Consider the following 22,682-nt stretch of genomic DNA (forward strand, 5'->3'; position numbering starts at 1 on the left):
CTAAAATATACATGGACCCATGTATATATAGGCAAAATAAAAATAAGAAAAAGGAAACAAGAAATCATTCTCCAACTCTAAATCAAATTTCTCAATTCGAATAAGACTCCAATATCAACTTGGGCTATTGGTGAGAATCCTTTGGGCTTACTATTTTCTTGGCTTCTATAAATTAATAATTGGTCTGGTCCATTAAACCATGGACCCAATTCAATTAATTTATAAATTAATTTCTACTCCACTAAAAGAAATTAATTGCACTCCAATTAAATAGTTAATAACCTCTAAGTCAATGTTGCACTTTGACCCCTCTATGCATAATTATTTATTGGATAATTAAAGCCATCAATCTGATAACATAATTAATATAATTATTTTGTTACCTTTGATTATTTCTGGCTCGATCACAATAACATATTTATTTCACAAAAATAATAATTTACTAAATAAATATATATATAAAACATTTGTCTAAAACATACGAAGGCCTTCGAATTTAATTTGTGATCAACCATAATCAAAACAAAATAAATACAAATAGCACTGATGCAAATATTGAGAATATAAACCTCTAACTATTAATTACATAACTACCTAAAGTGCCGATTTAAGGATCCCGAGGTATCCGTCGAACAAATCAAAGTAATTATTAATTAATAAAAGAGTCTATACTTCTCTCATGCTTGAGAGTCAAAAGCCATGACTGTGATAGAGAACAATTGCATACAACAGCTCTCGCAATATATCTCAATCTATCATGGGCTCAGTTCAAGTCTTGACTAATTAAATGTCCATCCATAATTATCGACTTTGAACCATTTATGATTACTAATTTACAACTTAGTATTAATTGCCATTACATACATATATAAATATATCTTGTAATTAAGTGGACACAATCAATTCCATAATGAATCAAAAAATAATACATTCCATTTACCAATTGTATAATGCTTTAATAATAATCTTCCGATAAGGAACCATGACTTTTACAATCCAAAGTAAGAATTTGCTATGCTAGGGCACACATAGCCCAACAGATACTCCCTATACTTCAACATCGATACGATGCATCAACATGCATCCTAATACTCTTGATTACTCCAACAACCGATATGACGCATCAAGAAGCATCCTGATACTTTGATACGTCGACATGCATACCGCCAATCGATACAATGCGTCAACACGCATCATGATAGTACGAGGTTAATCCGTATCCCTTAAAGTGTCAACACACATCCCTTAATACACCAACAAAACACATACCGTTTTTTGAAATACACCCACATTTATAGCCAAACACATTCAGTCAAATCACGTGACCCAGAAGAAACATCAACTTGAATGCCACATCCAATAGACCACCCAAACACATTCTCTGTCGAACCAAACTCATTTTCGTTGCTATACGCATAAAAAAATTATTCCTTACCTTCTTTTCTATTACATTCTTCAAATTAATTGTTGAACAAAATGGTTCGTCTTTTAACTTTTAGTGCAATGTTATTTGCAATATCCACCTCCGTCTAACGCTTCATTCATAAGGGGATCGAACTCTGAACTTCATTATCATTCAGTACATTGTCATCATTCTTTTCACTTATTACTTCTTATTAATACCTTATTGGTAGCCTCAATTCAAGAAAAGAAAAACTTTGAGGTTGATGCTGCAATGATTTTCTCCCTTAGGATGATTAGTTTATTTTACTAAAAATAGAAGTACATGGCGGACTGATGACATGATGATCCAACATATTTAGTGTTTGACTTAACGAACACAACCTATCGAATATTGACATCGAGTGCATGGAGCCCCTATGTGATCAAAAAATGAATTTCGATAAACAGACTGTTGGCCTTGATTATCATCATTCTCGTTAATACCAATGTATGAAGCATTTAACTTTTTATCCTTCTTTGAGATTTATGTTGACTAAAAGGTTTTGACGTAAGGGCAATCTAGTAATTTTGATGATTACTATCCATTAATAGTGTTTAGGCACTAATATTTACATTAAGTGTTGTGCTAGATTTTTCATATTTTCAAGATTGACCTCAATGAAGTAAAGAAGATCAAAGTTACATTAATTTCAAGCATTCCATTACACATAAAGACATCAATGGTGAATTTATGGACATGGAAATGAATTAAAGATCCAAAAAGTCAAAGAAATGAGCATTTAAAGTTGACTTGGATCGTAAAGGTCAAGAATACAACTCAAAAATCAAGGAAGAAACCCTAAAGCTCAATGAATAATGCCAAAGCTTGAAGAACGGCGTAAATAAGTTGGTGAGTGCTTAGAATTCATTTGTTAATGTATTTATGAATTTGAAGCTCATCTCTATTGATCATGCAAAAATCACTTATATCTTTATCTTTAATTTTTAAACAACCTAGAAGTAAGTCATGAACATCATTGATATATTCACAATTAACCTAAATGAAGTATAAGGCCATAGACACCTTAAAGAGGGGTCTATATGCATATCTGAGGGCTTCCGATCAACTGAAAAAGTCAAGCACCAGACTTGTATTGCATCATTTTTTGACAGTATGCTTGCTAAGCTGAAACTTAGTCTCAACCGACCGTTTCAGTCGTGTTAGCCAGTCGATACTTCTATCAGCTGACTTAAACCTGATGAGTTTGAATTCAAACAGCTAGTTTAACATTTAATGCTCTCCTAACAACCTTGAACAACCATTTTTTGAAAATTTCTCTATATATATATGGGTTATGCGTTTATAAAGAATATACACTACACTTGAGAGATATTTACTTAGACTTGCATAAATATTTTAATAAAAAAATCAATTATTGTTTGCCAAAGACTCTATAAACCCCCCCTTCTAATTAGACTTAATTATTGGATAACAATTTGGATTCAAATGGTCTTGGTTGATATGAAGCCATGACCAATCTTAGGTGGACTGATTGTATGCCTTTGTTCTTTCAACTTTCTTTGTCTCGTTGAGACCATACATTTTATCGCCAGTAACTTCAGCGTTAAGTTTTTTTAGACATGTAAGATTTGAAAAATCATACCCAAACTTAGCAAGGAGTTTATAATGACCCAAACCCGGGGATTCGAGTCTTTACTCGAACCCGAGGTCACACAAGGGTACTATGGTCATTTCACATTAATTTAATACTTTAAGGTTCACTAAGGGTAAAACTATCATTTATTAAAGTCATCCAATTATTTAAATGAGATCTGGGGCCCTCATGGTCGTCCCATGTCATTCTAATGCTCCTATTGTTTATAAGGGTATAATAGTCATTTTACGTGGTTAATTAATAAAATAGAACCCAAAAAGGGTAAAATTGAAAAAATAAAAACTTAGTGGTAAATAATAGTAAAAGAAAAAATCAATGGAAGCAATTGCCCCCACCGAGTGTACATTGGGTTCGTCCCTGCATATGCCAATAACACACACCTCTACCAGCACTATTGCGCCAATAACAGTAACACCCATATGCAACAACATGCATATGATACGATGCGTTAACATGATACTCCATATACTCCAACAATGATACAATGCGTCAACATGCATCCTAATGCTTTGATTACTCCAACAACCATTATGATACGTCAAGAAGCATCATGATACTTTGATACGTCAACACGCATACCGCCAATCAATACGAGGTGTCAACACGCATCCTAATACGACGATGTGTTAGCACGCATCCCTTAGAGTGTCAACACACATCCCTTAATGCACCAACAAAACACATTACCATCTTCTGAAATACTCTGTACCCCTAATTTCAAAAGGATAGTCCTGGTCTTTAATTTATTGTTTTAATTGAATTTTAAATTTGTTTAAATTGTTGATTGGCGTGTTTATTTGCAATAATTGATGGCTTGTTATTTAATGGTGATTTTGTGACTTAATTAATTATTAAATTGTATTTTATTTCTGTATTAATTATACACTTGTTTTTATTTTCTGTATTACATTAAATTGGAATTTATTGTTTGCCTTTAATTGAATTGATTATTAAATGTTTTAATTTAAGAAGTATTTTAATTAATTATTCATTATGAAATTATAATTAGGGTTTTTGTTTTTAGAAGTCACGTATGTAGCCGACGCAGGTATTAATTAGGTTTTCTATAGACCGACTAAGATAGTTTAGGGTTTAGTTAAACTAGGGTTTTGGTGTAAACCTATAAATATAAGTTTTACGTTCAGTTTAGGGTTTGAGAACCTTATTCACGACATAAAGAGAATAGAGAGAAGTCTGGAGGAGTCTGGGAGAGAACAGAGAGGGAAAACTAAAGGATCACGGGGACAGTTTAAGAGAAAGACGCTGAGATTTCTGAACCGAGTCTCACAAGCAAGTTCTAATCCTAACTCTTTCCCTTTGCGTCGTGTTCTTTGCACATCTAATACAACTCCAGGGAATATAAGGATTGAAATTTAAACTAAAACTTTCCATGCTCTGGTGTGTTAAAACTGTCGATGTTTGTAAATTATATACTATTGTTTGATGTTTTTCCTGTAAACTATAAAATTTCATTCATGTTAACTAATGAATAATGGGATTTAATCAACTTTGGAATACCCTGGGGACATCATTAAACTGGTTATGGTTTGTGTGGGTATACATCTGAATAGTATATGCATGGAGGGGAAAAACATTCTAGTTTAAATTCTTGGTGGTATAATTCATGATTAATTAGTATCGTTGGTCGAATAAGGAATTTACATGGCTTTTGATCTTATTGGAATCTAATTGAAAAACTTAGGAACCCTAGGGATGAAGAATAGTTCATCGGAAAATCACCAGATGTAGAAGAGATGAAGCACAGCGAAGAGACGGCTCAAGATTTCAAAGAGCCGACTCATTGAATTAAAGAGCAGGCTCTTGGAAACCAAAGAGCCGCCTTTAGGGGACTTGGATCTGGCTCCAAGAGTAGGAGAGCCAGATCGAACCAAGAAAGAGCAGGCTCTTTCTTTGCAAGAGCAGGCTTTTTCAACCGGTTATCAATTTTTGGTTTTTCTGCGACCTATTTGGCTACGGAACTCGGATTTTGGAATTTTCAGATTCTGTAGGAAGCTATACTTGGGTGTTTTGAGATGTTCTAAGTCTAATTAACACTTGTGAGAGTGGATTAATGCTTAATAAACCAGTAGGTGTTTATAGCTTGAACATTGGTAAGTCTCGACGGAAGTTGTTTTATTTCAGTACAGAGGAATTTTAAATTACTGAACCTTAATTTATTTATTCTCTGCGAGTGGAAATTTTATTAATATAATATTATTAATAATGGACAAGCATAATAATAAATATGGTTTTTATTATACTTGTCATGGTTTTATGGACGAGAGGAACAAATTATCTACATGCTCAAGTAAGATAATTTGTAACGGAGTTATGGGATGAACATGATGCTTATCTATTTAATTTGTGTTCATCATGGAATTAATTGATATGTCTTATTATTTTGATCTATCAGTTACTGGAGTAAGCATGTTAGTCGATATCTCTATTTATGCTTATTATGGTTCAGTTGCTATGTACATTGATTATGTATTCTATCAACTGTTGGATGGATTGTATTGTATGTATCGGTATGGGACGGTGACATACTAGGTTTGGATTAGCTCAAATTACTAAGTCCTACCTACTTTGGAATAAGGGTATGGATCACAAAAATAGAATCCTCCTTATGTATAAGTCTGTGCGGTTGAATAAGCTGAACGACTTAAGTCTATACGGTTGAATAAGCTGAACGACTTACTGGATTTCTTATGGATGAATGTGAACGGATTTTAAATATATTATTGTGGTACCATGACTTGAGATTGAGTCTCAGAGTCAACGGTTAGGGAGCGTATATGCAATAGGACGCGTAACTGGCTATGCTAGTTGAGGTGTACCCTGTTAGGCTTAGGTAGTCATGCCCACTTAGGTGCATTTTGTATGTTACCTTCTACTCAGGTTGAGACCTGTATCATAGTCCAGTGAGAGTCCATAGTGTGGAAATATATATATATATATAGACACGGATTATATAGTTATTGTTGAGTTGGTTAGAGTGTATATGCGTATCGAGTCTTTGCTTGGATTGTAGTAGGATAGAAATTGTTCGTGGGCCTAACCCACTCCTATTTTTTAGGTGTACGTCAGTTCTAGGCTTGAGCTTGTTCGTGCAGAGCAGAGGCGACCACTCATTCTTCCGACAACGTAGGAGCTCCATTTATATGGTTTTCTTTTAGTTTTTCAGTTCAGTTTGGTTTTCTTATTAGGGGTTCACAGGATGGATTCCCGAGTTGTACCCTTGGAGGTTTTGGAGTTGGATTATTATTATTTGGGATTTTAAGTATTTAATTTTAAAGGATTTTATATTTTAGATATCTTTCAGCTCATTAATTTTTTTTTTTATCACCTTATATTCCGTGTTCGTTTTACATATTAATTGTTTGATATTTCCCTTGGGTTTGGGCCTGGGCCTGATCAACCCGTGTCATAGATCTGAGGGTTATCACAGTTGGTATCAGATCACTCCAGGTTCAAGTGTCTCTAGGGTGTTTAGTATTAAGTCTTCCGCGTAACGTTTTCTCTTGATTAGAGCTTAAGTGTAGGATTCGTTGAATTCTTTTATGGTTCGCTTAGAACGTACTGATGTCTGTTTTTCCGTGTTAATAGATGGTTAACGGTAGGAGAAGAGGACAAAACATGCAAGGAAATAAGAGGTAGAGGAGAGCGGCACATATGTAACAAGAACGCCTACAATGTCAGCTAATGGAAGAGGAATAGCAATTGCCTGGATTTGAGGATGACAATGGTCAGTTTTGTAATGAGCAGGAGGAAGTTCAGCAGACTCCGGGTCAGGTTAGAGATCCAAAGTTTCCTCCTCACCTCAATGACTTTGTTGCTCGGGCTATAGAAGCTGGGGTAATAGCTGCACTTCAGAATCAACCACCGGTTCAGCAGGCACCTGTACTAGCACCGGTTGTTCAGAATGACTCATGGGAAAAGGCTAGGAGTTCTTTCACAAAAGGGAGTCCACCTGTGTTCTCAGGCTCCACCGATGCGAGAGCAGCTCACCAGTGGAAACAGGACATTAAGCGATATCTTCGTTTGGTTCAGTGTACGGAGGTTCAGAAGCAGATGCTTGCTACCTTCAAGCTAGTTGGAGATACACTACAGTGGTGGGAGTCAGTTACCACCGCAAAGGAGAGGATGTCATTGACTTATGATTAGTTCAGTGCACGCTTTGATGAGAAGTACTTCCCTTATGTAGTCAGGGCAGCTATGAAGACTGAGTTTCTTAATCTGCAGTAAGGGAACATGACAGTGGCGGAGTATGAGTAGCAGTTCACGAGCTTATCTCTTTTTGCACTAGAGGAGGTGGATACAGAGGAGAAGAAGCGTAACAGTTTCATTAAGGGACTGATGTGGTCTATCAAGAGAGCTATTACAGGTAGTCCAGCTTATACTATATATGCTCAGGTGGTAGACATCGTGCTACAGTAGTATCAGTTGACCGTGGATATCAAACAGGCCAAGGGTGAGAAGCAGGGTGATAGAGACTCTGTTAATTAGTCAGCTGAGAAGGGGAACAGCAATGGTCACCAATAGATGACAAGGGCAAGTTCTGGGGATAACAGCCTTGGAAGAAGCATAAGGGTGGTTTAGATGCTCACGGGAATGGGGCACCTATTCAGAAGCAGCCGAATAGGGGACCACGGACAGGACAGGGTCAGCCACCGGCTAACTGATAGAGGAGGCCATTTGGTACTTTCCAGGGTAGTTGTTACACTTGTGGAGAGTATGGTCATACTACCAGGTAGTGTCCTAAAGTAGGATAGGGATAACATGTGCAGCAGGGGCAGAGGGCACCAGTGCCTCTACCAGCTCCACAGGTTCCACGGATTCAGGGACAAACACATCTGGCTTTACCGGCATCGCTATAGACTCAAGGACAGGCACAACAGCAGTTGCACTATGGCAGGGTGTATAACCCCATGCCGCAGGATGTTCAGGCACCTCAGACTGTTGAGGGTAAGTTTCCTATTCATGGTTTGCATGGATGTGTTTTATTTGGTACGGGTGATACACACTCATTTGTAGTTAGGACTTTTGTTGTTTTATCTGGGATGAGAATGAGGGTATGCACTAGACCTCAGGGTATTTCTATACCATTGGGGGATACAGCCATTTTACATGAGAGTGATGGGCCTGTGACACTAGATATTGGCAGACTCAGGTTTCTAGCCAATCTACTGGTCCTGGACAGGCACACTTATGACGTGATACTTGGGATGGATTGGTTATCTCACTACTATGCCCAAGTTAATTATTTTGATAGGTCTATTGTGTTCACCATACCTGGTCAAGATATGTATGTTGTAGTTATTCCACGTTCTAATGGGGGCGGTAACACGCATTTGTTCCATGTGGAGGAGGAAACAGAGGAGGAGGTTACTGTATCATTGGATCGTATACCAATTGTACAGGACTTTCCAGATATATTTCAGGAGATTCCAGGGTTACCACCTAGTTGCGAGATTGACTTTGTGATTGACTTAGCTCCAGGCACTACGCCTATTGCTAGGGCATCGTATAGGATGGCACCAGTAGAGATGAGAGAGCTGAGGGATCAGATTCAGCAATTACTTAGCCAGGGTTTCATTCGTAGGAGTTCTTCACCCTGGGGAACACCAGTTTTGTTTGTGAAAAAGAAGGATTGTTCGCTTCGCCTGTGTATTGATTACAAGGAGTTGAACAAGGTTACTATTCGTAACAAGTATCCGCTACCCAGGATCGATGATTTATTTGATCAGTTAAGGGGAGCCACATATTTCTCTAAGATTGATCTGCATTCTGGGTATCATCAACTGAGGGTTAGGGAGCAGGATATTCCTAAGACAGCGTTTCTCATAAGATATGGGTCTTATGAGTTCCGTGTCATGCCGTTTGGGACAACTAACGCCCCAGTAGTGTTCATAGACTTAATGAACAGAGTCTTTAGGGCTTATTTGGATCAGTTTGTTATTGTCTTTATTGATGATATCTTGATCTATTCTCGGTCAGAGGACGATCATGCGAGACATCTTCATATAGTATTACAGACGCTTCGTAAACACCAGTTGTATGCCAAGTTCCAGAAATGTGAATTTTGGCAGTGGGAAGTGAAATTTTTGGGTCACGTGGTGTCAGAAAGGGGAATAGCGGTGGATTCAGCCAAGGTTTCAGCGGTTGTTGAGTGGGGACAGCCTACTTCACCTACCGAGATTTAGAGTTTTCTCGGTTTAGCAGGATATTACAGGAGGTTCATCTAGGGATTCTCTAAGATAGCGGGACCACTCATTCATCTGACTAAGAAGGGTGTACGGTTAGTGTGGGATGAACATTGTCAGAAAGCTTTTGATGAGCTGAAGACTAAGTTGACTTCTGTACCAGTTTTTTCTACCCCACAGAGCAGGATAGAGTATCTGGTTTACACGGATGCTTTATTGCAGGGTCTTAGATGTGTTTTGATGTAGGAGGAGTGACCGATTTCGTATGGATCTCGGAAGCTTAAGCCTCACGAGCTTAATTATCTAACACATGATTTGGAGTTGGCAACTGTGGTCTTTGCCTTACGTATTTGGAGGCATTATCTGTTGGGTGAGTCTTTCAGATTATTCAGCAATCACAAGAGTTTGTAGTATTTGTTCACTCAATGGGAGCTGAATATGAGACAGCGCAGGTGGTTGGAGTTTATGAAAGAATATCACTTTTTTATATAGTACCATCCAGGGAAAGCGAATGTGGTGGTGGATGCACTCAGTCGTTGACCTGTTGGTAGTCTTTCTGCCTTATTCACCACTGAGTGGAATGCTTTGAAGAATGTAGATGAGTTATCGGACGCTTTTATGGCTTGCATGGAGGTTACACCTTCCATCATTCGTAAGGTTTTGCAAGCACAACTCACCGATCAACAGTGTATCGACAAAGTTGCAGAGATAGCTTTTGGGGTGGTTCCATTTTACCATGTTGGGGCTAACAGAGTCTTGAGGTACAAGGGACGCTTAGTGATACCTTCTGCTGATGATTTGAGGAAGGACGTGATGATGGAGACTCATCACTCTGAGTTCTCTGTTCATCCAGGCGGAGACAAGATGTATTAGGATATGAAGTGGTAGTTTTGGTGGGCAGGTATGAAGAGGGACATTGCTCTATTTGTTTCTCAGTATAGTACTTGTCAGATGGTTAAGATTAATCATTAGAGGCCGCCAGGAGCTCTACAACCACTACCGATACCGGAGTGGAAATGGGAGAGCATTTCTATGGACTTTGTAGAGGGATTGCCTACTTCTTTCAAGGGTCACAATTCCATTTGGGTCATCATGGATAGGTTAACTAAATCAGCTCATTTTCTACCTATTCGTACTGACTTTACTTCGGAGCAGTTGGCGGGGCTTTACATTTTAGAGATTGTAAAGCTACATGGTATTCCGTTGTCTATTATATCGGACAGAGATTTGAACTTTGTGTCTGGATTTTGGAAGAGCTTTCAGCAGGCTTTGGGTACAGAATTGCATCTTAGCACTGCTTATCATCCTCAGACTGATGGACAGACTGAGAGGGTGAATCAAATTATGGAAGATATGTTTCGGTCGTGTGTGCTTGATTTCAAGGGCCACTAGGAGGATTATTTGCCACTTGTGGAGTTTGCTTACAACAATAGTTTCCAGAAGACTATTGGTATGGCACCATTTGAGGCATTATATGATCGACCGTGTCGATTGCCTTTTTGTTGGATAGAGGTTGGAGAGAGCAGATTCTTAGGTCCTGAGTTTATTAAGGATACTTCTTAGAAGGTTGCTCTTATTCGGGATCGCATGCGTACTGCTCAAAGTAGGCAAAAGAGTTATACTGATCGACGTACTCGTGCTTTGGAATTTAGGGTTGGAGATCAGGTTTTACTCAAAGTGTCGCCTATGAAAGGTGTTATGCGCTTTGGGAAGAACAGGAAGTTATCACCGCGGTTTGTCGATCCATTCATGATCACGGATCGCGTTGGAGCTGTTGCTTATAGATTAGCACTTCCGGATACTTTGGATCGCGTTCACAGTGTGTTCCATGTTTCCATGTTGCGGAAATTTCTGCGGGATGAGGATCGGTATTAGCATATCGATATTGGGGAGATAGAGTTGCAACCGGATGCGACTTATTTGGAGCCACCATGTCGTATTGTCAACCGGCGGGATTAAATCCTTCGTAATAAGGTTATCCCTTTGGTTCGTGTTCAGTGGAGTCATCACAATGAGGCTGAGTCTACTTGGGAACGGGAGGATGTCATTCGCTCGCAGTTTCTTGAATTATGGGAAGAAGGTAAGAGCGAATTCCGAGGACGGAATTCCTTTTGTTAGGGGGGAAGAATGTAATACCCCTAATTTCAAAAGGATAGTCTTGGTATTTAATTTATTGTTTTAATTGAATTTTAAATTTGTTTAAATTGTTGATTGGCGTGTTTATTTGCAATAATTGATGGCTTGTTATTTAATGGTGATTTTGTGACTTAATTAATTATTAAATTGTATTTTATTTCTGTATTAATTATACACTTGTTTTTATTTTCTGTATTACGTTAAATTGGAATTTGTTGTTTGCCTTTAATTGAATTGATTATTAAATATCTTAATTTAAGAAGTATTTTAATTAATTACTTGTTATGAAATTATAATTAGGGTTTTTGTTTTTAGAAGTCACGTATGTAGCCGACGCATATATTAATTAAGTTTTCTATGGACCGACGAAGAAATAGTTTAGGGTTTAGTTAAACTAGGGTTTTGGTGTAAACCTATATATATAAGTATTACGTTCAGTTTAGGGTTTGAGAACCCTTTTCATGACATAAAGAGAACAGAGAGAAGTCTGGAGGAGTCTGGGATAGAACAGAGAGGGAAAACCAAAGGATCACCGGTACAGCTTAGGAGAAAGACGCTGAGATTTCTGAACCGAGTCTCATAGGCAAGTTCTAATCCTACCTCTTTCCCTTTGCATCGTTTTCTTTGCACATCTAATATAACTCCAGGGAATATAAGGATTGAAATTTAAACTGAAACTTTCAATGCTCTGTTGTGTTAAAACTATCGATGTTTGTAAATTATATACTGTTATTTGATGTTTTTCCTGTAAACTATAAAATTCTATTCGTGTTAACTAATGAATAATGGGATTTAATCAACTTTGGAATACCCTAGGGACATCATTAAACTGGTTATGGTTCGTGTGGGTGTTCATCTGAACAGTATATGCATGGAGGGGAAAAATATTCCAGTTTAAATTCTTGGTGGTATAATTCATGATTAATTAGTACCGTTGGTTGAATAAGGAATTTACATGGCTTTTAATCTTATTAGAATCTAATTAGAACACTTAGGAACCCTAGGGATGAAGAATAGTTCGTCGAAAAATCGCCGGGCGGAGAAGAGATGAAGCATAGAGAAGAGACGGCTCAAGATTTCAAAGAGCTGGCTCATTGAAGCAAAGAGCAGGCTCTTGGAAACCAAAGAGTCGGCTCTAAGGGGCTTGGAGCCAGCTTAAAGACTAAGAGAGCCGGCTCCAAGCAAGAAAGAGCAGGCTCTTTCAACCGGTTATCAGTTTTTTGTTTTTCTGCGACTTGTTTGGCTATGGAACTCGGATTTTGGGATTTTCAGATTCTGTAGGAAGCTATACTTGGTTGTTTTGAGATGTTCTAAGTCTAATTAACACTTATGAGAGTGGATTAATGCTTAATAAACCAGTAGGTGTTTATAGCTTGAACATTGGTAAGTCTCGACGGAAGTTGTTTTATTTCAGTACAGAGGAATTTTAAATTACTGAACCTTAATTTATTTATTCTCTGTGAGTGGAAATTTTATTAATATGATATTATTAATAATGGACAAGCATGATAATAAATATGGTTTTTATTAGACTTGTCATGGTTTTATGGACGAGAGGGATAAATTATTTGCATGCTCAAGTAAGATAATTTGTGATGGAGTTATGGGATGAACATGATGCTTATCTATTTAATTTGTGTTCATCATGGAATTAATTGATATGTCTTATTATTTTGATCTATCAGTTACTGGAGTAAGCATGTTAGTCTATATCTCTATTTATACTTATTATGGTTCAGTTGCTATGTACATTGATTATGCATTCTATTAACTGTTGGATGGATTGGATTGTATGTACCGGTATGGGATGGTGACATACTAGGTTTGGATTAGCTCAAATTGGTAAGTCCTACCTACTTTGGAATAAGGGTATGGATCACAAAAATAGAATCCGCCTTATGTATAAGTCTGTGCAGTTGAATAAGCTGAATGACTTAAGTCTGTGCGGTTGAATAAGCTGAATGACTTACTGGATTTCTTATGGATGAATGTGAATGGATTTTAAATATATTATTATGGTACCGTGACTTAAGCTTGAGTCTCAGAGTCAACGGTTAGGGAGCGTAAATGCAATAGGATGCGTAACTGGCTATGCTGGTTGAGGTGTACCCTGTTAGGCTTAGGCAGTCATGCCCACTCATAGTCCCGTGAGAGTCCATAGTGTGGATATATATATATATATATATATATATATATATATATATAGACACAGATTATATAGTTATTGTTGAGTTGGTTAGAGTGTATATACGTATCGAGTCTCTGCCTGGATTGTAGTAGGATAGAACTTATTCGTAGGCCTGACCTACTCCTATTTTTTAGGTGTACGTCAGTTCCAGGCTTGAGCTTGTTCGTGCTGAGCAGAGGTGACTACTCATTCTTTCGACAACGTAGGAGCTCCATTTATATGGTTTTCTTTTAGTTTTTCAATTTAGTTTGGTTTTATTATTAGGGGTCCACAAGATGGATTCCCGAGTTGTACCCTTGGAGGTTTTGGAGTTGGATTATTATTATCTAGGATTTTAAGTATTTAATTTTAAAGGATTTTATATTTTAGATATCTTTCAGCTCATTATATATATATTTTTTATCACCTTGTATTCTGTGTTCGTTTTACATTTTAATTGTTCGATATTTCCCTCGGGTTTGGGCCTGGGCCTGATCAAACTGTGTCTCGGATCCGAGGGGTATCACATACTCCCACATTTATAGCCAAGCACATTTTGTGACGGCCTTGGTTTTTCAAGCCAGTGCGTCCTATGATGAATCGAAGATTGACCCGATAACGGATCCGAATTACGGAAGCAAAAACAGAAAACAAGACTCTAACAAGTCAAAGTGACCTTCCATGAGGTCGTGGAGCTCAACAAGAACTGATGCGGAAGCAAAAGATCAAAAATATGACAAATAAGCCCTCAGGGGCAAAATAGTCATTTATGAAAATTATGGACTTGGGTGCCACCAAGCACACTGCTGGAAGGACAACGAAAAACTAATCAAGATGGACTCAAGAATCCCATAATTCGGAGTCCGGATGAAGGAGAAATGGCATGACGAAGAAAAACGAGCACTTAAGGCTAAAAGGGTAAACTGGTAATTATTCAGGAAGATCCAGGTGCAACCGAGCACACTATTGGAAAGACACCGAAAAATTAATCAAGTTCAAAAAAAATTTCACTCAATTTGGTGTTCGGACGAGGGAGAAACGAGTATTTGAAGTTTTGACGTCGCGGCGGCCCGATGAAGTCCATGACATGCCCCATGTGCGCCCGACGCCCATGCCGGCACGCGCGCCAGCGCCCAATGGCTTGCCCATGCTGACACCAAGGGTCCAAAGCAGGTTTTCCAGAACTGAGGCTTGAAACGGAGGTCAAGACAAGTTTTTCTGGAAAAACACGAAGAAGAAACCCCCCTTAAAATCGAGTTTTCTACGTGACTCTCGAGAGAATTCAAAAACATCTCATTGTAAAATACCCAAAATGCCCCTCCATGAAATCTGGTCATGAAGGCCAAAAAGCTGCTAAAATGCAAACTGGAAGCTGAAACTTCACGAGGGATTTCCGGTACCAAGATGACATTTTCTGGAAAAACACGAAGAAGAAACCCCCCCTAAAATCACATTTTCTATTCAACCATATTGAAAGAAGAAATTAAAACTGATGTGAAAGGTCTAGAATGCCCCTAGATCAGATTATGCAACAAAATTTCAAAATGAGTCCATAGGAGGCTCATTTCACCAAAGAAGAAGGTTTGCCCGGAAACGACCATGCACACAAACGTAACTTACCTATTTGGATGTGCTACAATGGTCCATGGCTTAAAAATACCACCGATACAAAATCCGACCCCCCCACGGGCAAAAAGGCAAAAATGAACAAGAAAAGAGAAATTTGCAAAACCAAAATTATCAAATGATTTCAAATTACCGTTTGAACCTTGGCCACACTTCAAACATGATTTATAAGACCCTATAAAAGAATAAAAATGGAATTCCCACACCCGATGCAAAAGTTATGAAGCAATGACGTAGCATTTTTCAATATTTTCATAAAGTTAAAGTTACATAGGATACAAATTAGATGTTATTGGCCTATGGCTTCATCTCATACATGTCAAAAACATTGTAAAGAGTGTACTTATATACACATTACAAAAATAGAATCAAATTTACACATTTTGACATATAAAGCTATAAATGGCATTTCAAGCCAACATTTACAAGAAATGAGAACTTCATGTCTACAAATCATCCAAGTATGATGTGAATCCCGAATCTTGATCCCGGTACTTGAAAAATGTCCCCATTATATGGGTGAGTAACATAAAGCTACTCATAGGAGATGAGCATGCATCGACCTAGCATTTTACAATTATATCACCTTAAGGTGAAACATGTCAAAGGGGCTCATGCCACCTAACGTCTATATCAAAATGAGACTCAGGGAGCATCCTAAGCTACTCATGCAATTTAAAGTGAACAACGGCATACATGTATACATGCTCAAGTATACTAAACAATGTTAAACATGTTATACAATATACAAGCATACATTTCCAAGTATACTAAACTACATTAAGACAAGTCATGCAATGTCTAAGCATATTTACATAAGTATGCATTTTATATGAAAATCTTGTAAATCAAGTATACCGACACAATTATACTAAGCTAAGAGAGATACACCTAAAACAAATATACACGGCACAAACATACTAAATGAAATCTAAACTCACAGAGCAAGCATACAAGTTCAAGTACACTATATGAGATGCTTAAAGAATAGAGGCTTCGGTTTCAGGTCCTTCTGTGAGTTCTTGCTGGTTTCTTTCTTTACATGAAAATTTTCTTTTTGTTACTGCTTTTGCCATTGGACATAGTGTATGTTAGGTCATTGTTCCTTGTCAGAACCAACACTTGAATACGACCCTAAACTAGAGAAAACTCTTAGGCGAAGAATCCTCTACGACAGATATGGCTACTAATGGTGATAATACCGCGAGAGAACCTGTACTACCTGCAGCTGGTCCCACACCACTGAGGGATCATTAAATTCCCACTTTATAGACATCCCCTTCATACTTCTAATTCCCAGACTTTAATGAAACCCATTTTGAGATGAAGCCTGCTATGATCCAAATGTTTCCTTCATTCCATGGGCTTGCAATTGAGGATCCTTATAAGCACTTAGATATGCTTATGGAATTGTGTTCAACTACCAAGTTGTCCACACTTTCGGATGATGCATTTAGGATGTGACTTTTCTAATTCTCTCTCAAGGACAAAGCAAGAACCTGGTTGCATGCCCTACCAACTAATTCCATTACTACATAGGACCAGTTGCAATAGGAGTTCTTGAAAGTACTATACTATGGGTAAAACCACACAAATGAGAAGAGAGATAATGGTACTTTCTTAAATCCTGGGTGAACAACTCCATAATTCATGGGAAAGATATAATGATCTTCTAAGAAAGTGTCCACACCATGATATTGCTAAATGGCATTTGGTGCAGATCTTCTATGATGGATTATCTAATCTATATAGAAACATGGTTGATGCCTCCAGTAATGGAGTTTTCCCTCATAAGAGTGCAGCTGACGCTTGAGAACTATTTGAGGCCCTAAGTAAAAACTCTATACAACGTGTTTCTTCCTCTAGGTCTAGGTCCACTCTTGGTATCCACAAGGTCAAAAATATATATGAAGTCGAGAAATCTAGAGAGCTAACCACTCAAATAGAAGCATTGAACTGAAGGTTTAACCAGGTCTTATCATAAGGCTATGTTCCTGTTACTTCTCAGCATGCTTCTTTACCAAAGGAGGTGTGCTTGATTTGTGCTAATCCATCGCATCTTGTTGATACTTGCCCTATGATGGGAGAATCATCCGAGATCCCTTAAGAGCAAGTAAATGCTGCATTTTCCAAACCAGGGTATAATCCATATTCTGCTACTTATAATCTAGGCTAGAGAGATCATCCCAATCTATCATGGCAGAATCAGAGCCAAAGTACTATTGTTCCACAATCTCAGGGACAGTACCAAAATCCATCTAATCCTTAATCATAAAATAATTCTTTTAATCAATCTTCCATATATCGTCCACCTCAGTTATGAATCAATCTACTTAAGCTCTTAATCTTCCACCCCCTTCTAGAAATTCTACTTTCGAGGATCAAGTACTCAATGCTCTTACAGATCTTAAAGCTAATACCCAACTTCTTCATTCTCATTCATAAGCCATAGCAAAGCAAGAGGCACAAGTTGGGCAAATAGTGAGTACTCTATCTCGAAGAGATGATAGAAAACTGCCTAGTCAGCCAGTGGCCAACCCGAAAGGGCAGACTTATATAATTGATGACCCTAATCTTTTAAGTGGTCATCATGAGCAAGTTCAGGCTATCACTGCATTGAGGAGTGGTAAAGTGGTTGATAACCAAGTTGAGAAACAATGAGAAGAAAAAGAAAGGCGTATGATTCCCATTAAACCCTATCATTCCAATTCCACATCTTAAGGATGTTCCCTCAAATACTGCTCCATCGAGCTCCAAAGGAGTTGAAGGTGAAATCACTTCTTTATCTGCTCCAAACCTGGAGACAGCTTATGAGCCAAGAACGTCTTTCCTGAACGTCTCAAGGAAACCTCCCACTTTGGCAAACAAATGGAGAAAATTCAAGACATGATAGAGGTCTTTAAACAAGTTAAAATCAATCTACCTCTCATTGATGCTGTAAAGCAAATCCCAGCTTATTCCAAACTTCTAAAAGACTTGTGCACTCAAAAGAGAAAATCAAAAAGCCAAGTTTCTAACAAAATTTGTCTCACCAAGCAAGTTAGTGCTATATTTCAACACAACACTCCTCCTAAGGTTAAAGATCTTGGTGCTCCTACCATTTCTTGCATCATTGGAAACCATGTGATAGAGCGGGCACTTCTTGATTTTGGAGCAAGTGTGAATTTCATTCCTTACTCGGTATATGAGAACTTGGGCTTGTGAGATCTAAAACCAACGCCAGTTGTTCCACAGCTTGCTGACCGTTCTGTCAGATAACCGCATGGTGTCATAGCCTTTTCTTATGCATGATTAGATTTTTAAATATTCTATATAAACCTTAATATTCATCTAGGTTTATATAGCTTTTGCATTACAACTTCATATTTCATAAAAGCCTTAGAGAGATATTTTTTTGCAAAAAATCGAAGTTGATTTTTCTGTCATTCTTTCTAGAGCACACACATAAACACAAGAGTGAGTTTAGAGTGTTTTTCAAATCCTGATAGTGATCAAAGTCTTGCATCTATAACGATCAGAGAAAAACAGTTCTACTTCTACATCGAAATCAATTATTAAAAAACAAAAATAAAAACGATCACACTTTGAAAGGGTCAAAGTATTCAAGGAGTGTTGTTTGATCTACCAACAATCCTTCTACAGAGATCAAGAGTAAGCCTGAGGTCAAGTGTTGTTGGATGGGGTGTGATGACCCTGGATTTTTCAACCTAGTGTGCCCTGTGATGACCCGAAACGGATCCAAAATGCGGAAGCAAAAGAAGGAAGGTGACCTCTAGAGATGTACATCATCCTTAAGGCACCAAAATGACTCCATATGAAGCTATGGAACTCAAATGAGCCAAGCAATGAAGCAAGAATGCCAAATCCGAAGAGAAATGAACCAAGGGGTAAAATGGTCATTTAATAGAGAAATAGATGCTACCAAGCATACCATTAGAAATACAATGAAAAATCAACAAGAATAGACTCAAGAATCGTATGATTCAGAGTCCGAACGATAAAGATATCAAGTTTCGAAGTCGAAGGAAGGGAAACCCTATCCCCGTTCGAACCAAAAATAGACACTATCTTACTAAAACTTGAATATATTGAGCTAAAAGAAGAATCTAAAGCTATAATTAGTACCATTGGAAAGCTTATTTCGACACGGTCAATTTAGACTCAAGAATGGACCAATTCGGGGTTAAAACAAAAAAGATATGACAGTTTGAAGTCGGAGGTGTAGTGTCGAACCAAGAAACAAACACACACACACACACATGAACAGTACCACGAGCGCTCGTGCAAGGGCTTCAAGCGCTCATACAGCACATGCCCAAGGGTGAAAACTCTCTGCCCCAACTTCGAGCACTCGCGCGACATCTTCGAGCGCTCGTTCTGCTGAAGGCTTAATAGAAAACTGAGTTTGAAATGTGATTTTGAGGACTTTCTGGGCCCTTTTGGAAAAAAGTTATAAAGTAACCCCCCTTAAAATCATGATTTCTAGCCAACCATGCCAAAAGAAAATTTTATTTTTTATGTGAAAACCCCAAAATGCCCTTATGCTCAGTTTAGGCTCAAAACGACAAAAATGTGAATTTGCACCAAACATACATTTGACCCCAAATGCACTTCTAGGCTAAAACGAATATGCACGCAAATGTAATAAGTGTTTTTGAGCACGCGGGAATGATCCGCGGCTCCCAGAAATGGCCGATACAAAATCTGACCCCCCGACGGCCAAGAAGGCGAAAATGAACTTGAAATGAAAATTTTGAAAACCAAAATTAATAAATGATTGGAAATTACCATTTGCCCCTTGGCCACACTTCATGCATAGTTAATGAGATTCTACAAGAGAATCAAAATGGAATTTCCACACCCGATGCAAACATAGTGAGACAATAACTTAACATTTTTTAATATTTTCATAATATTTCATGAAATCAAAACTACATAGGATAAAATACATGTCATTGTCAAATACATTGTAAGGAGTGCACTCATGTACACATTACATATATGAAATCAAATATACACATTTTGTCAAATAAAGCTACAAAAGGCATCTTATGCTAACATTTGCATGAAATGGAAACTTAAGAACTACAAGCCATCTAAGGAATGATGAGCATCACGAACTAAGTCTTCGTACCTGAAAAATGTCCCCATAACGTGGGTGAGTAACATAAAGCTACTCGTAGGAGATGAGCATACATCGACCTAATTTTTTACAATTTTATCACCTTAAGGTGAAACATGTTAAAGGGGCTCATGCCACCTAATGTCTATGTCAAAGTGTGACCCAGGGAACATCCTAAGCTACCTAAGATCATTTCTAGCACAAATCATATCATTCATGCAATTCAAGTAACATGGGAGCATGCTATACAAAGCTATAAGATGTATATTTTCAAGGTCACTAACTTGAAATCTAAAATGCTAAAACAACTATAGTGGATCATGCCACCTAAAGTCTATGTTCCAAATGAATCCATAGGATCATTCCAAAGTCACATTTGAACAACAAAGCACAAATCACAATATCTATGCAATTAACCAACATAGAAGCATGCTACATAAGTATCAAGATATAGATTCTCAAGGTTACCATCTTGAAATCTAAAATGCAATAACAACTAAATATAATAATTTAGTACAATTAGAATTTCTAATACCACACATCAAGACTTAGATTCTCTAAGTTATCAACTTGAAATCTAAAAGTGTGAAAGCAACTAAATATAACAATTTAGTATGGATGTACTTAACAACATCAATCGCCAATAGCCAAAACCACAAGTCACAATTAAACATGATTGTCAACTTGGAATTGAATGCGAAATCAAATAGTGGAAGACTTGGACATCACGTCTCGGATTTCCGCCGAGAACTAAATGGCTATTCTGGGCATTAACCCACTGGGAAGACCACCCTAGTGCGCACTATCTCAATTGGGGAGAACTCATACCTCCCGTACTAAAGCCAAACTTTAGCCATATTATAGTAACAATGTCTCAAGACTCCAAAATAAACCAAATAAGTTCACAACTTATACATAAATTATATAATGCACGAAATCACCTTCCATGCACAAGTAGGTCGAAACCACACAATCCATGCCTTATAGTTTAAATTCTAAAATGGCATATATAATGTCAATTACAAAGTGTGCAATTCATTACACATGGCATCAATATATTCCATAAAGAAAACATGTTCTCATGAATATAAATATAATAACAATGTTGTCCAATGCTCAAAACACAACAAAGTGAATACATAACAAGTTTAAGTCCATGATTTGAATATAGAAACAACTTCTAAAATACCAATAGATCCATGGAGCCATTAGATAGAATTTAATTAAACAAGATAATCAAATTCTGTATATTTCAAATCAAATTCGAATAATCTCAAATTAATATATGTTAAACAACATAGCATGCTCATTACATATATCAAATCAAAAGTGTCAAATAAGCAAGATAGCATCATATAGAATTTAATTAATTTAAATTAATCAAGTCTCTAGATTTCAAAAATTATTCAAATGATCCCAAATTAATATATATCAAGCACCAAATCATGGTCATACCATATCTCAAGTCTAAAATGGAATACAAGTAAAATACAATTTACTAGAATTTAAATCAAATTAAATCCATTTAATCTCTAGATTTGAAAACTCATCTAAATCATCCCAAATTAATATATATCAAAGATCAACTCATGGCCATGCCATTTACCAAGTCTAAAATGGGTTATATGCAAGATATGATAAATCACTAATTTCTCAAATTAACAAAAGACATGCATACAACTTATATAAGCATCAATAGCATGCAAGAAACAAAAATATAACCCTATAACGTCCCCTACCTCACTAGAGAAGTGTCTCTCTAGAATCTAAGACAAATCAACACAAAATGGTAAACCCTTCAAGGGTTATGTAGAGGAGGATGAGGGGAACAAAAAGTGTTCCAAGCTTCATGGTCTAAGTTGAGTGGAAGGCCATCAAAAATCAAGGTCAAGGCCTAAGGTTTCAAGCTCTATCCATGGAGGCTAGGGTTTTTGGTGAGGAAGGAATGAGATAATGCGAAAATGTGTGAGTGGAGGAAATAGAAATCCTCCACTCACTATGTGCTCTTACACCATGGTCAACACACACATCTATGGTTAATTGCACAAAAACCCTTCTTTAAAACCATAATCCCAAAGTGGTCCAAAAATAATTGCAAGACTTAATTTGGAGTATACACTTATCACAAATCCAAGGTTCCATCCTAGGCTTAATCTCAAGCCTACACTTGTCAACCATACAAGCCAATAAGTGCACCAATCCTAGGCCAACAAATGGGTGAATCTCCACCCCACATGTCATCATCCAAAGCATCAAAGTGTTTCCACACAAATGCTAACAAGTGGACCAATGAGAATGTGACACTTGTCACACTTTTCGAAAATTGAAAAAAGGTCCTTTTTGAAAATATCTTCCGAATTAAATTGTAA

Source organism: Cornus florida, unplaced genomic scaffold (assembly GCF_030987335.1).
Source record: "Cornus florida cultivar Cherokee Brave unplaced genomic scaffold, ASM3098733v1 CherokeeBrave_3.0.0_Hap2_Chr05, whole genome shotgun sequence".
In the NCBI taxonomy this organism is placed as follows: domain Eukaryota; kingdom Viridiplantae; phylum Streptophyta; class Magnoliopsida; order Cornales; family Cornaceae; genus Cornus; species Cornus florida.